Below are 20124 nucleotides of genomic sequence, written 5' to 3' on the forward strand. Positions count from 1 at the left end.
ATCGGTTTGCCGGTGCCGATGAGACCTCGCATTTTCGGATCTTATTGGAGGGCCCGGTCTGTCGGGCTTGGTACCTAGGTGAGCGTTTCTTACGCCAGACCCTAGGGTTACCTGAGCAGATAGTCCCGGTTCACCCTCCCGAGGATATGAGGGAGACCGAGAGGCTCACCACCGAGCAGATGGACGATTACACTATCGGTTGGGAGGAGGCCCGCTTCAGAGGCATCGACGACTACCGAGAGTACGTGCAGACGTACCTGATGCGACCACTGAGCGGCGGCCGTCGAGCGGTGGGAGCTAGGCCCGAAGTGCCAGCAGCGAGGGCAGGAGTGGGAGCTGGAGTGGGAGCTTCGAGGAGGGCCCGAGTCCGTGGCAGGGGCGGAGTTCGGGAGGGACGGGGGACCAGTTGGCCTGTTCTGCCCACTTCACTGACTTTCCGAGGGCAGGGTGGGGCGGCCTATCAGATCCCCTTCGCTCATCCACCGGCTGATCATGAGTTAGTCGGTGTCCCCGACTTACCTCCGGTATGTACTACTGCATTTTTGTACAGTCATTTCATTTCAGTTTATTTGATATTCCACAGAATATTGATGCATCTGATATTTTTGCAGGCTTTTTCTGCGTACACCCGGCAGTCATTGGAGATGAATGCCTCCATGATGGGGATGCTCCAGCGGACTTTTGATCTCCTAGCCCTCTACGGCATTCCGGTATGTTCTTCTGACACTGGCCTCAAACCATTCATACACTGCTTCACATAATCTGATGCACGGCACAACACCTGATACACTGATCTCACAGCATCTGTCACACTGCACTCATTGCATTCTGCACTGTACTCTGCATTCTGGACTGATAAACTGCTCACGGCATCCACACACTGTACTCATACACTGCATTCTGCACTTTTAAACTGCCCACGGCATCTACACACTGTACGCATACACTGCATTCTGTACTGACAAACTGCTCACGATATACTGATGCATTTGCCTTTTGTATACTTTTTCAGCCTCCCTTCCAGATTCCCGGGGTAGGAGGTGCTTCAGCTGGACCTTCCGTCCCTGTCCGAGGGAGAGATGAGGAGGGCAGGGCATTCCCCCACACCAAGGCGGGGCGCACTCATGTCGGGAGTAGCTCGCGAGCTCCAGTCCCGGATGATGATGATGACGAGGAGTCAGAGGCGGAGTCCGAGTCATCAGAGGAGGAGACCGGAGGCGGTTCTAGCTCGGGCTCTGACGACGATGCTGATGATGCTCCTGGACCCTCATCCAGGAAGAGGACCAGGACAGACTGATGGCCCTTGGAGTCGCTTGACATAGATTTTTGTTGTTTCTCTTCTTTCTTGTACTTTTCCTTTTTGATAGTCAGGATACTTTGTACTGCCGCAGGCAGATTTTGTTTTCCTCAAAACTTGTGTACTTGAAAAAAAAAGATTATGAAATGAACAAATTTTTTGCTTAAAGTGGTGTTACATTTGCATATCTCATGTATTGCATCGCATCCCATCATGTTACCCTTCAATGTAAATGGAATTGACCAGTAGTCTGAAAATTGAACACTTGCACTGTAATAATCAGATAACTAAACAGCTAACAGCAAAATAGCCCAAGCAACCCACTGCCTGATTCTGGACATACACAGCCTTTACTTTGTTGGGGATTAATCCGCACACAGCCCATAACGCGGCATTCGGTTCATTTTGCACACAGCAAACTTTAAACAAAACAGCCCAAACTGACAAGACGGAGCTCAAAGACGGAACCGGTTTGAAGCATGCTCAAATATAGAGAATGGCACAGCATTCTGAGTATAAACGATTTTGAAATTAAATAAAGGGTTTTTCAAACCGGGGTATCGAGCCTACAGCTGAACACAGCGGGGAGGACTCAAACAAAAAGGTACACGACCTAAACACGGCGAGACATGCTCGGGAAAGACTCAAGAGAGGTTGAGGTAAACAAAAGACACGACATACAGACGCGTTAACGAAGACGGGGAACCTCTGATCACGAGGAGCCAGTTTCTCTGGGTATTGTTTCCCATCCTTTTCTCATTTGTGATTCTCACATCACTTGGGCACTCAAGCTCAGTTTTTCTCTTAAAACCCTTTTCCTCACTTTTCTCTCAACTCTCACCTCTCTATTCTTCATTCTCTCATTTTTCATCCCTCCCCAAGGTGATTAATGAATGAATAGGGAATTGCGAGTTCATGCCCAACACCGTTAGCTCACGGCTATTTCTTCTAGCGGGTAGAGCGCTCTTCTGGCAAGTACGTCGATGACGGGGGAAAGACAGAACGCCTGACTCAACTGTGCCCCTAGTTCATCACTTTAACCATTCTTTGTTTTTGCTTCTACTAAAACAGTTTTGATCAAAATGAGAGTCGGATTAACATACTTGTTCGATTTTTGATTTGAAAACCGTGCAAGTCAGGCTGTAAGCACTGAAAATTTTCCTTTTCGGGTCCAAGACAATGGTCCAGTTTTGGAAAATGAAATAGTTTTCGAGAAAATAGTCAACCTCAGTAAAAAAAAATTTCAAAAACTATTTTGCAAACAGTCAATGCTCAACGAGCATCGAACTTACCCTTTGAGATGCGCAACCTCGGATCGGAGGCAATGAAAAATTGCCCCTGGCTTGAAAGGGGTGGATGGCAACGGAAAGTTGCCCCTAGTTTGAATGACGTCTCGTGACGGCTCATGGCAACGGAAAGTTGCCCCTTGTTTGGATGGTGCCGCAGCAGTCCGCAAACAGTCTTCATTGGCAATGGTCGAGCTCTTGGACACAGAGATGATGAAGACGGTCACAACAAATATATGGACACAGTCGCCTTGGAAGGTGTTGGTGACTGGACTTTCGGGTGAAGTTGAAACCATTGCATGGACTGAGACGCTATGAAAGCGTTGGGGGCTGGACTTCATGATGAAGTTGCCTACGTATCCCAAACATGGGAATCAAGCCTCACGTAGTTCCGGTTAAGGTACACTCGGGTATTTTAACCTTCACTTTTCAGGCTCTAACTTTTGCCAAGGCGCCCAATGCGGGTTTTCGACCTTGTGAGCTTCTTTTTATTTTCTTTTGTTCATTTCTTTTTCTTTCTTTTTCACATTTTTTCTTTCTTTTCTTTTCTTTTCATTGTTGTATTTTTTGCTTCTTTTTTTTGTATTTTCTCTTGCTCTAACTTTTGCCTGGGTCGCCCTTCCGGGTTTTCGGCCCAGCGAGCCTCTCAAAGGGTAAAAGTGTAACAAGTCCATGCCAAATGGTTTTTGAAGTTGAAGCCTCTCTGTGTCTAGGAGAACGGCTGTTGCAATGATTTGTAGGAGAATCTATCATGGCTGCTCCACGAGCTCCTTCTGGTGAGATCTAATCCTTCTGATTCGGCTTTGGTGCCTCTTGCTCGAGGGCTACTTCAGAACTGGCCACGCGGGCCTCTTCCGACAGTCGACCGTTGAATGTTTCGGATGAGTTCATGGTTCAAAACAAACAGGTCGAATCTTGAGGCTGAGAGCGATCCTAGGCTGCACAATCTCAAGAGCGGTTCCACACAGGTCTTCACAGGGCCATGTAAAACATTTGTTGTTGAAAGTTTTTAAGAAAGCGACGAATCGCTCGTGCCGAAGATAGTGTGGAACCAATCTGGATCAAGCCAGGGTCCTTCCCAGTACTCACGCTGACAAGCATGATTTCGTTCATAAAAAGGCTTAGCACGCCTCTCTTTTTCTCAAAATGATCAAAGTTTTGCAAAACCCGAGGAATTCCTTCCTCTTCGTTTTTATCACCGCAGTGTTCAAAAGGGGTTTTTTTTTAAAAAACTTAGGTTAATGCAATGAGCTTGGCGTGCAGGAGAGCAGGCGAGATGTACCGTCAGCCCATTCAAATCCTCTGGCACAACTAACTCACACTGAAAGCAAGCATGAAAGTAGGGTAGTAACAGCTGTTTCATTCAAATTTGTGGGTATAACTGGCCCCTCGGCAGAAACAGACTCAAAAAACAAACAAAACAGATAATTACAAGACAAAACGGTGTTCGGGACAACAACCCCAGAATCACCTGGTATTCTATACATAGGGGATTGACTCGCTACAACAAGACAGACCCTTAAGCAAAAAGACTGACTCGAGACAAAGAGACAGACTCAAAACAAAAGACTGACTCGATACCCAAGCCAGGATTTACACAGCTAGCGTTCACAGCCACTCAAAAATGCGTGCCAGACGCCACATTCAGAATACATCCAGATGCCGCCCGCAGGTGGTTCACCTTCTGGTTACATACTTGCAGTATCTGTGTCCTCAAAATCCAATAACTGGGTGGTAACGGACTTGGCTGAGGTAAGCGGGAGGATAACCTCGTTGTCAATCAAATCTTGCACCTCATGACGGAGGCGGAAGCAATTGTCGGTAGCATGGCCCGTCTGCTGGTGGTATGCGCAGTACTGAGCAGCATCATGCGTAGCAGGGAGATTCTTCGAGAGAGGCCGAGGCTCCAAGGGTTTAAGGGGCCCCCTCTCGGCAAGGATCCGAAGTGCCTTAGACAAAGGCATGTAGAGAGCATGAAAGGTCCTGCGCCCCCGGGGTAGGTACTTTGAAGTCTGAGCGCTCTTACTAGCCGCACAAGCGAAAGGGTCGGCAGGCGCCACCTTGGCTTTCTGATCTTTCCCGGGTGCAGGGGCGAGAATAGGAGGAGTTGTTCTGGCATGACGGGGCCTATCCCAATTTTCTGACTGGCTTGAACTACCCTCAGGTGGAGTGGGGAAAGCATCCTCCACAGTCTTTGCCATAACTGCGGATATCTGTTGCTTGTGCATTCCCCCGGCTTTCAAAGCCTCGACTACCCACAGCAGTTGTTCAATGGGATCGGCATCTGCCTTCATTTTGTTCTTGCCTCTGGCCTCAGCCTGATCGAGGGTTTGGGTTGATGTTGATATGTCATTGCCATAGTTGGAGGCCATCTCCGGTTGGTTAAGTTCAATCACAATCCACCCCAACAACGGGGGCTCCTGGGGTACAAAGCTCCCGGCATATGGTGCGGCTGGAGATGAAGCTGACATTCCGTAGGCGAGATCTACCACAGACCGCTGGAGATCACCTATCATTCCCATTAACTCAAATGTAGTAGGCTCGCGAGCCTGGTATAGCTGGGGGGTCCAGACCGGGTGCGCAACAGGCGATCTGGGTAGATGTGACACATCAATGCTGGCCTCACTTTGCAGAGTGATCCCTTGATCTAACGCGGCTGTCATAACCACGATCTCTTCTGAATTCTGCGTTGCCATAAGTCCTGCCTCAGCAAGGGGGAGCACTAGCTATTCGGTATCAGCTCTCTGAATTCTCTGAACTGAAAGGAAAAATGAGCAGCGTTTCAGCCCAAAATGGATCAAATACGGGTGTAGCCCAACAACTGCACTCTACTACTGATCACCGTTCCCCAGAAGCACTGTTCCCAAAGCTGAACTGATACCCAACGATAACTGGTTCTCAACAGTTCTGATACTGGTGCCCTCGGGCCCGATACTCGAACTTGCAAACTGGTATGTACGTTCCTGCAGAGATACACTTTAAAAGTACATAGCAAGTAAAGAGAGCCAAAACACGCCTATGTTGGGGTAGGGTTTCCCTGTCCTATTTTGTCAGGAGCTAGGGTTTCACTACGCACACAGCAGTTTTCAAACAACCTATAATCGGGTAAGCAACCTGTCCTATCTTGGAATGGTCACTATGGATCCGAATATGCACTAGGTCGAATGGTCAACAAGGGTGCCCCTGTAAAACCGGGGTTTGTGTTCCCATACTGTCAGAGCCCATAACCAGTCAGCCTCATGGTCATGCCTTGACAAGACAAGCCTCCGGCAAACCGTTCAGGAATGGCAGACGGCAAACACTGTGTTCCTAGGCGCACCAATGCACATGCAATGCAAAGAAACACATAAGCGAAATCAAAATAGGATATCACGAGTTCGAGTCAAGCTCTCTAAAATCCCCAGCAGAGTCGCCAGAAACTGTAGACGCGCCTGCGTGGGGCCCTTGCTGCTACAGTTCGGACTCGATTTGGTTGTCGCGGTTCTTAATCTTGAACCAAAGAGTCTAAATCCGGCAAATCGTTTTGAGAAACAGATTTTGTGAAAAGAAGTGCCAAACATGGACTGCTTTGCCAGATACAAAGTCGCCACCTAAATATTTTTTATGGGGGAATTTAGGAAACCCTGACTCGGTGCCGAAGGCCACATGTCCGTCATCACCGGAGTTGTCTCGGCTCGGGAGCTTGGGTACGATCGGGGAAGGTCAGCTATGAGCACCCCCTTTCGCCCGGTCCAAAGACCGGCCTCTACTAACCATGATATCCGATTTTGAAAACGTTATGTGTTCTTATTCCAGTTATTAGCCTAGAATTACTATATTATGCGCACAGTAAACAAGTATAGACTAGATTGTCTAATTTGGAAACAAGCATTGCATATCCGTTTGTTTTGAAAAGCGCTTTGGAATTTGCTACTCGCAAGTAGGCTAAAACACGGATTTCAACGAGTTTTTTCAACTCAAACAATCCAACCTTCACCCACAGGCATTCAAACAATTATATCACGTAAGCATTTAGCCGCATGGCAAGCATACTATCATGACCACATTCACACGCATGTGATATGCTAAAGCAGGAAAATACTTACATAGTACTCCGTGCCAAAATACTACACTAGTTAGCAAACATGCGTGATCCTAGTTCATGTTAGAGTGGCTAATGCAACGCATGCAAAATGCAATTAGAGTAGGCTCGGCTAACCTAAGCATGGCATGTGAAATGCAGTCAGTTGATGCACGTATTCAATTTGGAAATTGAAATACAAATGCAGTTAGCATGATGTACCGAGCCCGGAGCATGCAATACAAATGCATGAATGCACGCATGCATAGCATTAATGTATGCTAATTTAAACGTGCCCTAATCTACCATCATAAGCGGGTAAATAAAAGGGAAGAAAGAAGCGGGGATTGGAAGACATACACACCACTCACCCACACTTATTACAGGTTTGCCTTCGCTCGGAGGGACCGAATAAATAATACAAATTAACTACGCAAGCTAATTAAATATTACAAATTTCCTAATCAGCTAACAGACTAATTAAGCTAGGAAAAACAGTAAACCGCCTCGGGAGGAGGGCTAGATGAAGCACGTGTTCAATCCTGCTCGGAAATACACCGCCATGCATAGGTTGCCTCTGTTTTCCTTCCTTTACTCCTCTGGAGGTTGTCAAAACCTCAGGACTGCTTCCTTGGACATCGGGGAACACCACCGGCTGAATGGGATTGCCACCGGCAGTAGAATGTGGCCACCGGCACAAAATAAATCCATCGGCATGGAAATGATTGCCGGTCGGCACTAGAAATTGCCGGTCGGCAGAGTGTTCCTGCAGAATCTGCAATTGACAGCAACAGAGGGCAAGGCAAAGCATGGCAGCACAATTCAAAGCATATATGCACCAATCATGTCCCTTATCATGGTAATGACTCAAAAGGGCATGTGTCTCGATTCTCGAACCACCAATCACGCATTTCCATGCATGATGGCCCAAGGAGTCAAATATGCAACTTTCATGTCAAATGAAATGCAAACCAAACAAACAAACCAAGGCCCAATTCCTATCACCAAGTCAAGGAACAAGGCATGCATGCAAGATGCAATGCAACCTAGGCATGCAAGCTAAGGATGCAACATGGCATGGCAAGACACTTATGCAAGCATACAAGCATACATGAGGCAATGCAAATGGATGAAAAGATGGACTTATACATTATTTAGGCAACTCTAAATAGGCCCAAAACAGTAGCCATAGTGCTATAATAAGGGACCAAATACACATGCACACATACACATGTTTAAAGACCAACACTTAGGCACAAATGGGACAACTCTCAAACACATTCAAGAGGGTATAAACATGGACATATAGCATGCAACATAAGGATCGAAAATCATGTTAAAATGGTGCCAAACCAAGCAACAAGTCAAGCTAAACATGCGACAAATAGCCCAAGTGCTCAAAGCAAACCAATGGAGTATTGAATTACACTTAGCAAGACCAAACATGGCATGAACTTATTGACCAAAAACAGAGTTTTAGCACATTAAGACAAGGCCTAAAGATCACTTAGATGGCATCTAAGTAGCTCAAAAACAAAAGCATGCATAATCACCAAAACATGGAGCAAACTACACAAGCTTTCAAAGCATCAAAGAGGTAACTAAAGCAAGCATACAAGCATACTATAAGGTCTGAAATGACATGGTGGATGATTCCAAATCACCAAATCAATGCAAAAATGTCATGCTATACATTCATACACTTAAGGCCAATAAGCCGGAATGCAAAGGGGCTATACTAAGCATGCCAAATTCGACCCAAACAACCATGGACAGACCTAAAACATGGCAAAATATGCACAAAAGCTTCACAAGACTAAGCCTAAAACATGCTCTAACAAGGGCTAACAACCTAAGGCACATTAAGGCAATATCATGGCATTACATGGTAGGTATGCTAAGCATGCATGGTGTACCAAAAACAAGTAAAAACAGAGGCATAATATGACATATTAAGCACAAAAAACAACTAAGACATGGTCAACATGAAGCTTAGCTAGGTGCTCCCTCAAGAGGCCAAAAATGGTCATTTTCAAGGACAACAAGGAGAGGGGGTGGCCCTCTCCTTTTGGAGACTTCAAGGCACCATCTCCACCACTGAAATCCCTCAAGATTTCAGTGGTGAAGAGGCCCAAACACCAAAGTCTCGAAACTTGCTCAAAATGGCTCAAAATAGGGCCTTTCAAGGCCTAAGAGGGGTCAAACACCCTCAAACCACAAAACACTCTTAATAAACAATCAAGAGGGCTAAAAAACAGAACTTTTTTGTATTATACACTAAGCACAAAAACGATTTTAAGACAGGAAAAAACAAGATGCAAAAATGGGGTAAAAAGGGGTAAGGTTCTTACCCTTGAAAACCTCATCACAAATGATGCTCCAATAGCCCTCCTTGGCTTGAATCCAGCTCCAAAACACTAAAATCAGTCCCTTAGAACCTCAGTAACCAAAGGAAGGTGAAACACTAGGTGTTTGTGTGCAATAGTATGGACTAAAACACAATTTAACACACACAAGGGTAAAAAGAGAGATAGAAAGTGTATGGTTTTTAACCCTAGAACTCAAAACCCTAAAAATGGCTGTCTAAGCTCTCCAAAATATCTCAAGTCTCTCTAACCCTTAAAGCCAAGAGACAAAGTTTCTCTTTATAGAGCTTCTTGTCTTGTAAAGCTTACAAGACAAGCTTCTAAAGAGAGAAATCCCTCCATACACGTGTATGGAGGGGAGCCAACTACAGGACAACTGTGCCAAAATATATGAAAAAGCAGATGCACAGTAGTCGGCTGGCCAAAAATGCCATTTTGGCAAAAAAGAGTGCTGACCGACAACAAAGAATGCCGACCGGCAACAAATAGTGCCGACCGGCAATATACATTGCCGATGGCAGCAAAAACCAGCCGGTGACCTCTAGCCACTGCCGGTGGTGTGTGGGGATACCTCACAAGGCATTCCCTACCCCTCCAAGGCAAAACACAAGTGTTTGGTGCAAAACCAGACACTAAACAGTCAAGTTCGGAGATCCTGAGGCAGGGCGCGTAGCCGAGACCTCCGGGAACTTTAAACGAATACAAACATGGATAATCACCGAGTGTTCAAACGGTGACGTCCAAGTCTTGAGGATGGTCAAAAATAGGGTGTCTACAATATAATATGCAAGGCACACCTAAAAAAGCTCCATTTTGAAATAACCAATAGCGGCATATCTTTTTACTTTTAGGTTTACAAGCATTTGTCTAACAACTGTTTCAAATTTTTTTTTATTTATTTTTGTTTCTTTCTTTGTAAGTTGAAAATGGAAAAAGTAAGCGGGACCCACAACGCTTGAGTCTAAGTCCCTGAGGTTGGAGAAATTATTCAATATTTGGTTTCAATTTTTTAAATTTAGTTTTTTAAAAATTAAATTTTTTATTTTTTATATTTTTTGTTTTTAGTAAATATTTTTAAAATTTGCAGCACTTTTTTTACTTTTTTAGATTCATCTTACTTAAATGTATTTTAAAAAGTAAAATATTTGTGAAAAAATATTTTAAAAAATTAATAAATACATAAAAATACAAAAAAATAAATTGAATTTTTGTATTTTTATTTATATTTTTGGTAATGAATTTTTTAAAAAAATCACAGAAATTATATTTTTTTAAATTTATTTATGTTAGGTGTGTCTAAAAATTAAAAAAATTATTAAAAACAAAAAAATATGAAAAATACCCAGTTGTTTCATTTTGCTAATAAATTTGACTACATCTATCTCTCTTAAGCTAATCATTAAATTTTATGTGAATTTGCAGGATTACAGTGCTACAATAGAGTTCTAGTGGGTCTAATTTTTGGTGGCGTCTAATTTAGTTGACCCATGTGCAACATATTGAACCAAAAGCATAGAATAGTATACATATTGAACCAAAAGCATAGTGTAGTATAAATTGGAAGGGTATGGAAAATTTCCTGCATGAATAAGAGTTTTGAAGACATGGACAAAAATGGCTAGAGAAGCATAATTTGTTATTAGAAATTATTCAGAATTAGGCTGAGAGTCGGTCTCCCATGACCTCTGCTGCGATGCTGCGTATATTATATTGTATGCACCTTTCGACAACAAAAAAATGATTGCTTTTTATACGCCTTGCAAATTGTGAGAAGCTGGTTTGGTGCTACTCTAACATATTACACTTGCTGCCGCGTTAAGGAAACATGTTTGTACTCTAACATATTACACTTGCTGCCGCATTAAGGAAACATGTTTGTTTTGGGGAGTAAGTTAAAAATTATTATTTTTATTTTTGTTTAAAAAAAAATATGTAAAAAAAAAAATAGAAAGGAGATGTGATCTAAAAAAATCAAAAAGTCAAAAAACTACTTTTAATTATGTTCTCAAAACAAGCAACAACTCTCTTTTGAAAATTAATATTTTAATTTTTTTTAAAATTCTTTATAAAATATATAAAGCGTGTTTTTTTTTTTTTATAACCAAAATTGTAAAAAAAAATTTAAAAAGTGAAAATTATCATAAAACTAATAAAAATATCTTGAAAGTCATACTTATTTTGTCTTTTTTTATATGAAAAATTAGAGAAACATCCTTTTTAGGGATGTAAAATTGGCTCGCGAGCTCAAGGCTTGGCCGAAGCTCATTCAAGTGGGCCTAGCCTGCAACCTCTGGGCTTGGGCAAAGCATTTCTAGGCTCGGTTTGGTCCAAATCTTGGCTCAACAAGCCCGACCTGAGGCCTAGCCTGATTGATACCCAATGTCACTTGCAAGTTATTTTTGGTGAAGAATTTTTTTTTTTTAAAAAAAAAAGAAAAAGAAAGAAAGTGAAATCAGGTCTAGGCAACCCAAGCCTAAAGCCTGTTATCCCTATGCTTAGGCTTGGACTTGGGCCTAAGCCTAGATTTTTGGGAACTGGTCCGGCTCGGGCTAGGCCAATTTTACATTCTTTTTTTTTTTTAATTATTTAAGATTGATTCTAATTTTACATTCTTAATTCCTCTACATATTTTTGTTAGAGGTTTAGAACACTACAAGTTTGCATAGTAATTAAAACTAAGGTCCCTAGGTTTTTAAATCTTGAAAATCTAACGAGAGCTTCTATTTCCACACACCACTTCCCCTCTTTCCACACACTTAATGATATATTTTTTTTATTACATTTTTGTTCTAAAATAAAATGACTAAAATATCTCTTTCTTCTTCAACCAAAACCCAAACCCTAACCCTAACCCTAACCCTAACTATCCTCACCGCTGGCCGCCACCCCCTCCGGTTGTCCCTTTTCTCAACACAGTCCCTCTCTCCGTCGCCTCCCCCTAGCCCCCATCTTCTCGAATCGAAGCCCCACCCTCACCCCGCCATCTGCAACTCTCTCTCTCTCTCTCTCTCTCTCTCTCTCTCTCTCTGTGTGGATCAAGGATCGCGAAGGGGTGGGAGCTGTGACAGCGATGGTGTTGCGTCACGAAGTAGGGGGTTACGGGGGTGGTGTTGTGTCGCCACCACCCCCTCCACCTGAGAAGACAATTGACGCCAACCCCTTTGCTTGAGAAGACATGTAACGCCCTCAAAATAATACATAAAACCCATTACTTTAAACATGCATTGATATAAAAGAAACCAACCATTTCTATTCATCAGAGTAATTCTTACACTGTATTACATGTTAACAACAAAAGCAAATGCCCTATGGGGTTACAGCTTTCCAAGTCAACACCTGGTTACACAAAAGAAGAGTACTAACTCTATACAAAATAAGCCCTTGGCTTGATATACATGTAACACAAACAAAATAAACAAAAAAAAAGAGTCTTCAACTCTCATCATCATCCAAGCTATGCCCTTGGAGGTGGCATACTACCTGTACCTGAAAATAATGTCCCATAAAGGGTGAGCCAACGCCTAGTAGAGATATGCTAAACACAGTATGAGCAATGACTAAGACATTAGCAATTGATAAATGTTCAATTTCCATAAACCAATTCATAACCCATTTCCATTTTCATGACCACCATGTTCATGTTTCATTTCAATTTCCATTTCTTATCAATTTCACAATTTACATCAATGGCTCAGAACCTGGCCAACTACTTATATGAGACAGTGACTCATATTAAACATTTCCCATTTTTTTACAATAGATAAGCATACTAGTTGTATCAACATCTCAACAGATAAGCACACAAGCTGTATCCACATTTCAACAGATATGCATAATAGCTATATCAACACTTCCAAAGATAAGTATATGAGCTATATCAACACTTTATCTGACAAGCATATGAGCTGTATCAGTGGAGTCCATCCCCTATCTCCTCCCAAACAACATCCGGTTTAGAGGTCCATCCCCTATCTTCCCCTAAACCGTGGAGTACATCCCCTATCTCCTCCCACACACACACAACGTATATACACAAAGGTCATATACATAATCAATCAATACATAACGTTAATGTATTCTACCAACCGGCATACTCTATGACATATCCAATTGATTAGTTTTAGTTTGCCTAATCATCATGCATTGTCTACAACAATCAAAACTACCCTCCACCGGTAGCCCAAGCAATTATTTCTAAATAGATAATAAAAGCTCCAACAGATAAAATATCAATGTTTTCGAAAGTGAGCGATTAATAAATCTAACTCTACTATTCAACCATATAATGAACCAATTTCATTATTTCCAACTCAATTCCATATAACCACCATTTTCTCAAATTAATCATACCAATTAATTTGTACAACCAATTAGGGCTTTCTACCCCATTTCCCAATATTGACCCAATGGTCTATATTTCAATAACCAACAACAATATCATTATTTTGAAACTCAAAATACACATTCTTGAAATCAAAATAACAAAACCCTCTTTCAACATTTTGAAACCCTAAGTCCCAAAATTACCCAACTACAACACTTTATCAAAACAACCAAAAATCTATGTCAAAGACCATAAGAGTGAGTAGGAATCCCTACCTCAAATTCGGAGCTCAAGGAAAGAAGGTGAAGAAACTCAACGTGCTCCAAAACTCAATATTCTCGGATCAATGTGTAGCCCTCGACGATCAACCCAACTTTTACAAAGGTCGAAGGAAAAAGAAACACTCTAACTAGATCAAACCCTAGAGAGAAGGGAGTTTCTAGAGAGAGGAACTCTCAAAATGTCTTTTTAGAAAGTAAGAGAGAGAGAGAGAATGTAAAAAGTGATTTTAAAATGCCCAGCTGCCAACTGATATACGACATTCCCGCTCGAGCGGAGAACACAACGCTCGAGCGTCAAGAACAAAAAATTAGGTCCGCTCGAGCGCAATAAGACCCGCTCGAGCGCCAAGACACAAGAATAAAGTACATCCGCTCGAGCGCGAAAACCAGTCCGCTCGAGCGTAGATTTCCCCCTCCCAGAACTTACACCCAAAGGTACTACCCGCTCAAGCGCCACCGCTCGAGCGTAAAAATCACACCTGCAGAAGTTTTACAGGGACACGAAAAACTAGGAGCGTGCAATCTCCGCTCGAGCGCAAGAAGACCCGCTCGAGCGGACCTCCTAAAAACTGGGCAACAAAGAATTGAAACCAAAGCCTAACCAACCTGTAACAACTCTGCCCAATACATCCTAAAACTCAATCAAGTGGAATTAAAGGATGACAACAAGGTATACCACCACCAACATCACGGAACCGAGTCCGGAATACAACAGAACAGTAAAGGGACAACCAGGATCGCTATAAGACGATTGACGGCATCCTATCCGCTCTTCGTTTACCCAGATACTTTGTCACGTTTTTCAAAGACCTCCCAGACTACTCTTATTTTCACGCGTACCCCTATACTATGTGAATTCCTTTCAATTTTACCCCTGCTGTCTATTTGCATCAAGGAAATGGACATAATGGGTGACGTGGTCCCCTATAATTTCATATAGAGGGAAAATTAGGGCTTTCCCCCCAAAACCTAACCTTCCCTTTTGTTCCCTTCAACTTATAAAAACAGAGATGACTGCAAAAATAGAAGAAAAAACAGAGCATTAATGAAATCAGTGGGAGAGAAAAAATGAGGAACAATCGAAGCTCAAGAAATCAAGGTAGATGGAACGCAAGTGGTGTAGACGAGATGTTTTGCAATGTTTGTGGAAGAAGAAGGCTGATACACACAGCATGGACCGACACAAATGCTGACAGGAGATTTCTTAGTTGCCCTAACCGTGGTTGCAATCACTTTACCTGGATAGACCCACCCATGTGCAATTGGGCAGTGCAAATAATTCCTGGGCTGTTAAAGAAGTTGAATAAGATGGAAGCACAACTGAAGAGAAGGACTAGAACAGAGAGGAAACTATGGATTTGCTTGGTTTTGTCATGGTTGGTTGTAGGAATATGGTTTGTATTGTGAAGTTTGAAGTTGTATGATAGTGTAAGAATGAATGGAGTCTGTATCTTGTTTATGAATCATATGTAGTGGGTGAAGTGTTATTAATAGAAAATATGTTTTTGAGATGAAAATTGTGTGCTTGGTGACTTATTAATGTTGTCTTGATTATTTTGTGTTTGGTGACACTGACATAGACAAAGGAAACATACAGAAGTAGGTACACAATCTGTGACCATAATTGTCACTCCAAATTTAATGAACAATGAACATCACCAATGAACAATGAATATCAACAATTGTGAACATCACCAATGAACATCATGACTTGGAAACAGCAGCAGAAATATAGTAAATTATCATTCAAACGTTGATTAGTTGACACACTTGTCACTCATGTTGTGCAAAACATATACTAAGAAAGGGGCAACCAATACAAAAACCAGGCTTCATAACCAAAAACAACAAAAAAAACCCACAAAACAATCACACTATCTACAAGAAAAAGCCCAAGAACTACACCACAGACTACACCCACACAACAAACACCAACCACACCTCCAACTACAAAAAAAAAAAAAAAACAAACAAACAAACAAACAAACAAACAAAAGAAAGCCAACAAAAAAAAAAAAAAGAAGCTCCTCCAACAAAACAAAAAAAAAAAAGCTCCAAGAAAGCCAATCAAGTCCCGAAACACAAACCAAGGCATCAAAAGGAAAAAAAAAAAGGAATAGTCCCTGCAAAGAGAGTCTAATAGTTTGATTATCGTTCCATTCACAATAGCCCAAAAGACAGAGCTGCAAAAAACCCCTTTTTGGGTCATTATAAATGCTCTCTCCTCAACACAACTGAAGGCCTCTTGGCGCAGATGCTACAATTCCATTTGTAGCAGAAATGACAACACTCTACAACAATAACAAAAAAAAGAGAGCATTTATACTTGGTAAAAAGGAAATGAAACTCAGAAACAGTGATGTGAGGCTCATTTTTGGTATCGACTATGGAGAAGACAACATCACCACCAAATCCTATGCTAGGCCAAAGGATTTTGAGCTCGCATTTTACAAATGAAGATGCAAATCAGTGAAGAGACTGGATGCCAAGTCATTGACCAAAATGTTTCAAGAAACAAAAAATGGAAAATCAACAAATGATCGTTAAGATCTTACAAAGGTCATCACCCTTTACTTGTGCCTGAAACTTCTCATGCCTACAACAGGACATACACACAGTTGGAGTTTCCTCAACTATGTTGACAATCTCAATAACATCAAGAAGTACAATTGGGTTGAGGCAATAAAAGACACACTGATAAATTCAATGACAAATGCAAACAAGAACCCAAGGCATGTCACCAGATGTGTCATGTTACTCTTGGTAAACACACTACTTAACTACTTCACACAAAAATATCAAACATCCAACTATCTCAAACTATCTAACATATTTCAAATTTTTTTTTGTGGTACTGGTACTACGAGCACAGTAAACTCCTCCGACCATTCAACAAAGAAGGTTTCCCAAGGTTTATGAAGTGGAACCTTGGTAAAATGTACTCCAAGTAGAAACACATCAGCCTTGCTGACTTTGAAAAGGTATTCAAACTCTTCTATACTCTCAAAGCACAAATCTATTCAACACTCCTTTCGCAGTCATTACATTAACAATCATATTATGAAATTGTAAAATTTTACAATTTCAAAGCACAAACCTACTTAACACTCCTCTCACTCATGTTATGAAACTGCAAAAGTTTGCAATTTCAACGCACAAATTTATTTAACACTCCTTTCTCATTCATTAGAGTAGCAATTATGTTATAAAACTGTAAAAGTTTATAGTTTCAAAGCATAAATCTATACAACACCCGTTCCATAGTAATTACAGTAACAATAATGTTATGAAACAGTAAAATTTTGCAGTTTTAAAGAAAAAATCTATTTAACACTCCTTTAACATTGATCACAGTAACATTATGTTATGAAACTGTAAAAGTTTGTAGTAGTTTCAAACAACATATTTTCAACACTTTACTCATATTACTCACATTACAAATCATGTTATGAAAATGACAAATTTTCTAGTATTACTGATATATGCCACATTGTGCTAATGCAGGTTGACCAAAGTGCTTTAACCCCAACTAAACAAGAAATACAGTTATTGCATATCAATCAAAGCACATCAACAGACTCTTCAACAAAGAAACATGACCACAGAAAGGACAAGAGGCGAAAAAACAAACAAAAGTAACAAAAAAAAAAAACTTCTAGATAGTGATGAGGAAGACTTTCTCGAAGAAGAACACTAATTAGAATCAGAACAAGAACAACAATAACAACAAAAAGAAGAAAAGAAAGTAAGAACCACAAAAGCAACAAATTAAAGAAGCAGAAAGTGATGAACAAGAAGAAGAGATTGATGAAGAAGAAGAAGAACCAGAAGAAGTTAATGAACAAGAAGACACTGATGAAGAAGAAGAACAAACAGACCAACAAGAAGAAGTCAATGAACAAGAACTGACAGACCAACAAGAACAACAACTTGAAGAAGAAGAACAAGAAAACCAACAAGAAGAAAAAGGGACAAAACAACAAGAAGAAGAACTCCAAGAGAAACTTGACACATTTCATGCACAAGGTAAACTCTTGTCTAATACTGAACCAAACTGCAAAATTTAATTAAACTAACCAAAACAAAATGCAACATTTTTACATGGAAATGTAGGTCTTCAACTCGTCAACAACACACAATCAACTGTTTGTGTCTGGTCTGGCAAAGAAGATGAAAATTGCATATACTTTTCAGATATATGCAGATTGTGCAACAGGGAAGATTAATATAGAAATGTAGGTCTTAAACTGCATAATTTTATAGTTTATGTTCATGTTCAATAACCTATTCCACAAGCCTAACACATTCTCATATATAACATGTTTCAGGTCATTGATGCCTTCGCAGAAATGAAATTGGCACTCCAACCATCAATTAAAGAATTTGAGAAACATGATCTAGCATTTGCAAGAAATCCATACGCAGGAAGATCTTACGTTTTCTCAATACTCATCAATGTAAGCAAAACTATTAACATACCTTTTAATATTATTCAAACTACAAAAATTTTTACTTTCTTAACACGTCTTACTACATACTTTTATAACATATTTCAAACATATAAAAATTACAAACTCCACTACAAAACCAAGATCAGGCACTAAGAGAAAAAATGATGGACAACTATTTTCTAGAAGCAATGAGAAACAGATATATCCATTTCCCAATCAACCACGACAACCATTGGACTATTGTGGTCTTTGACAGTGCTGATGGGATATGGAGGCACTATGACTCTTTGAGGCCAGCAAAAGGATGCCACAACAAGCACTTTGAAATTGCAAAGGAAATTGTAAGTTAAATAAAATTTCTTACTTAGTTCTATTCCTTTCAAAACATCTAAGCACCTCACTATAACTAACAAAAACACCCACTAACTCTTTTGTAGCAACAACATCAACTGAGATGAAATAAAGCATTATTTAGCAATCAAGGAAACATGTTATCATCTCAAGAGTACGAGACAGTAATTGCATCAATTGAGGAATGCCCACAACAAACCCCATACTCGTAAGATACAAACTCAATAACTAATGTTTCAATATGCTAAAATTTTCAGTTTTACCTAACTAATTCACTTCATTTAAAACTTCGCAGGAATGATTGTGTAATCGCCGTCTGCAATGTTATCAACCAATATATCAACTGGCAACTTGTGTAGAAATCACTTCGACCAACTGAGTGGGTCAAATTTCCAGCAGAAATCATCAGTCAATTCCTTAATGATAAGAATCGATCTTGGAACCTCGAGCACTATCAAATGTTGACAAAACATACCAAACCAAAGAAACAATGAACAAACTTCTTTACAGTAGAAATATTCATGTGAACATATTTTTGTACTTTTTTTTTTAACGTATGACAAGTACTTTTTATGCTTTTGGTGATTGATCTTCTTGTGGTTATCGTGGTGGTGATGATTGTTGCCATTGATGGTGTTATTGCTCTTCTTGTTGTTGTTCTTCCTGTGGTTATTATTCTTGTTTGTGTTCTTGTGGTTATTATTGTCGTCATGTTTGTGGTTGCATATAAATTCATACAGGACAAGTTGTTTCTAATAATTCTTAAAACTGTAAAATTATGCAGTTTCATCACTTAAATAAAAATTATGTTACATAATTATGCAGTTTCATTATCGTGAATTCATTTCCACGCATTATAATATGTATTTCCTACATAATTCTTGAAATTGCAAAATTATCTAATTTTGTGACACCCTAAATGTTTAATTAAATACTACATAAATATTTATAGTTATATATAATTATGGTTGTATGTGATGATAGACTATTAAATAAATGAATATATAAATTTAATTTGGCTTGGGTTATCAAATATAGGATTAATTAGGAATTATTATTATTAGGGACAAATTAACACATTATGGATTTATAATACTAGTTGGGTCAAACTACAGATAATAAATAAATAATTAATTTTATAATGATAAAACAAAAAAATAATAATAATAAAATAAGATGTAATTTAATTTAAATTAGGAACATTGAAAAAGCTTAACATTAAAACAAACAAATAAATGAATAAAAAGAAAAGGGAAATGAGAATTTGTTAGCCCAGCAGCAGCTTATGGATTTTGGCCCAAAAGAAAAAGGAAAAAGAGGAAAAAGGCTCAAGTCTAAATATTTATCTCTAACAGATTCAATCTTATCTTAAATCTGTAATTAAGAGCTCACCTTCTAGCCTCATTATAGCCTCCTAAGGAGGGGATACGTGGCACTCCATTGAAGCTCGGCTCACAGTATAAATAGGAGCAAGGTGATGAACTAATGAAGAAACGTAAGAATAAAGGGCCCGTTTGTTTTGGGAGATAGAATGGAGGGGATTGATAGTGAGGGGATTAATAGTGAGGGGATTGTTAGTGAGGGGATTGATAGTGAGGGGATTAATAGTGAGGGGATTGATAGTGAGGGGATTAATAATGAGGAATTGTTAAATTATTTTTATATAAAATAATAAAACAAATAAAAAAATATAAAAAATTAAACATTA

Source organism: Camellia sinensis, chromosome 1, assembly GCF_055761805.1.
Source record: "Camellia sinensis isolate YWXY chromosome 1, ASM5576180v1, whole genome shotgun sequence".
NCBI classification, from domain to species: domain Eukaryota; kingdom Viridiplantae; phylum Streptophyta; class Magnoliopsida; order Ericales; family Theaceae; genus Camellia; species Camellia sinensis.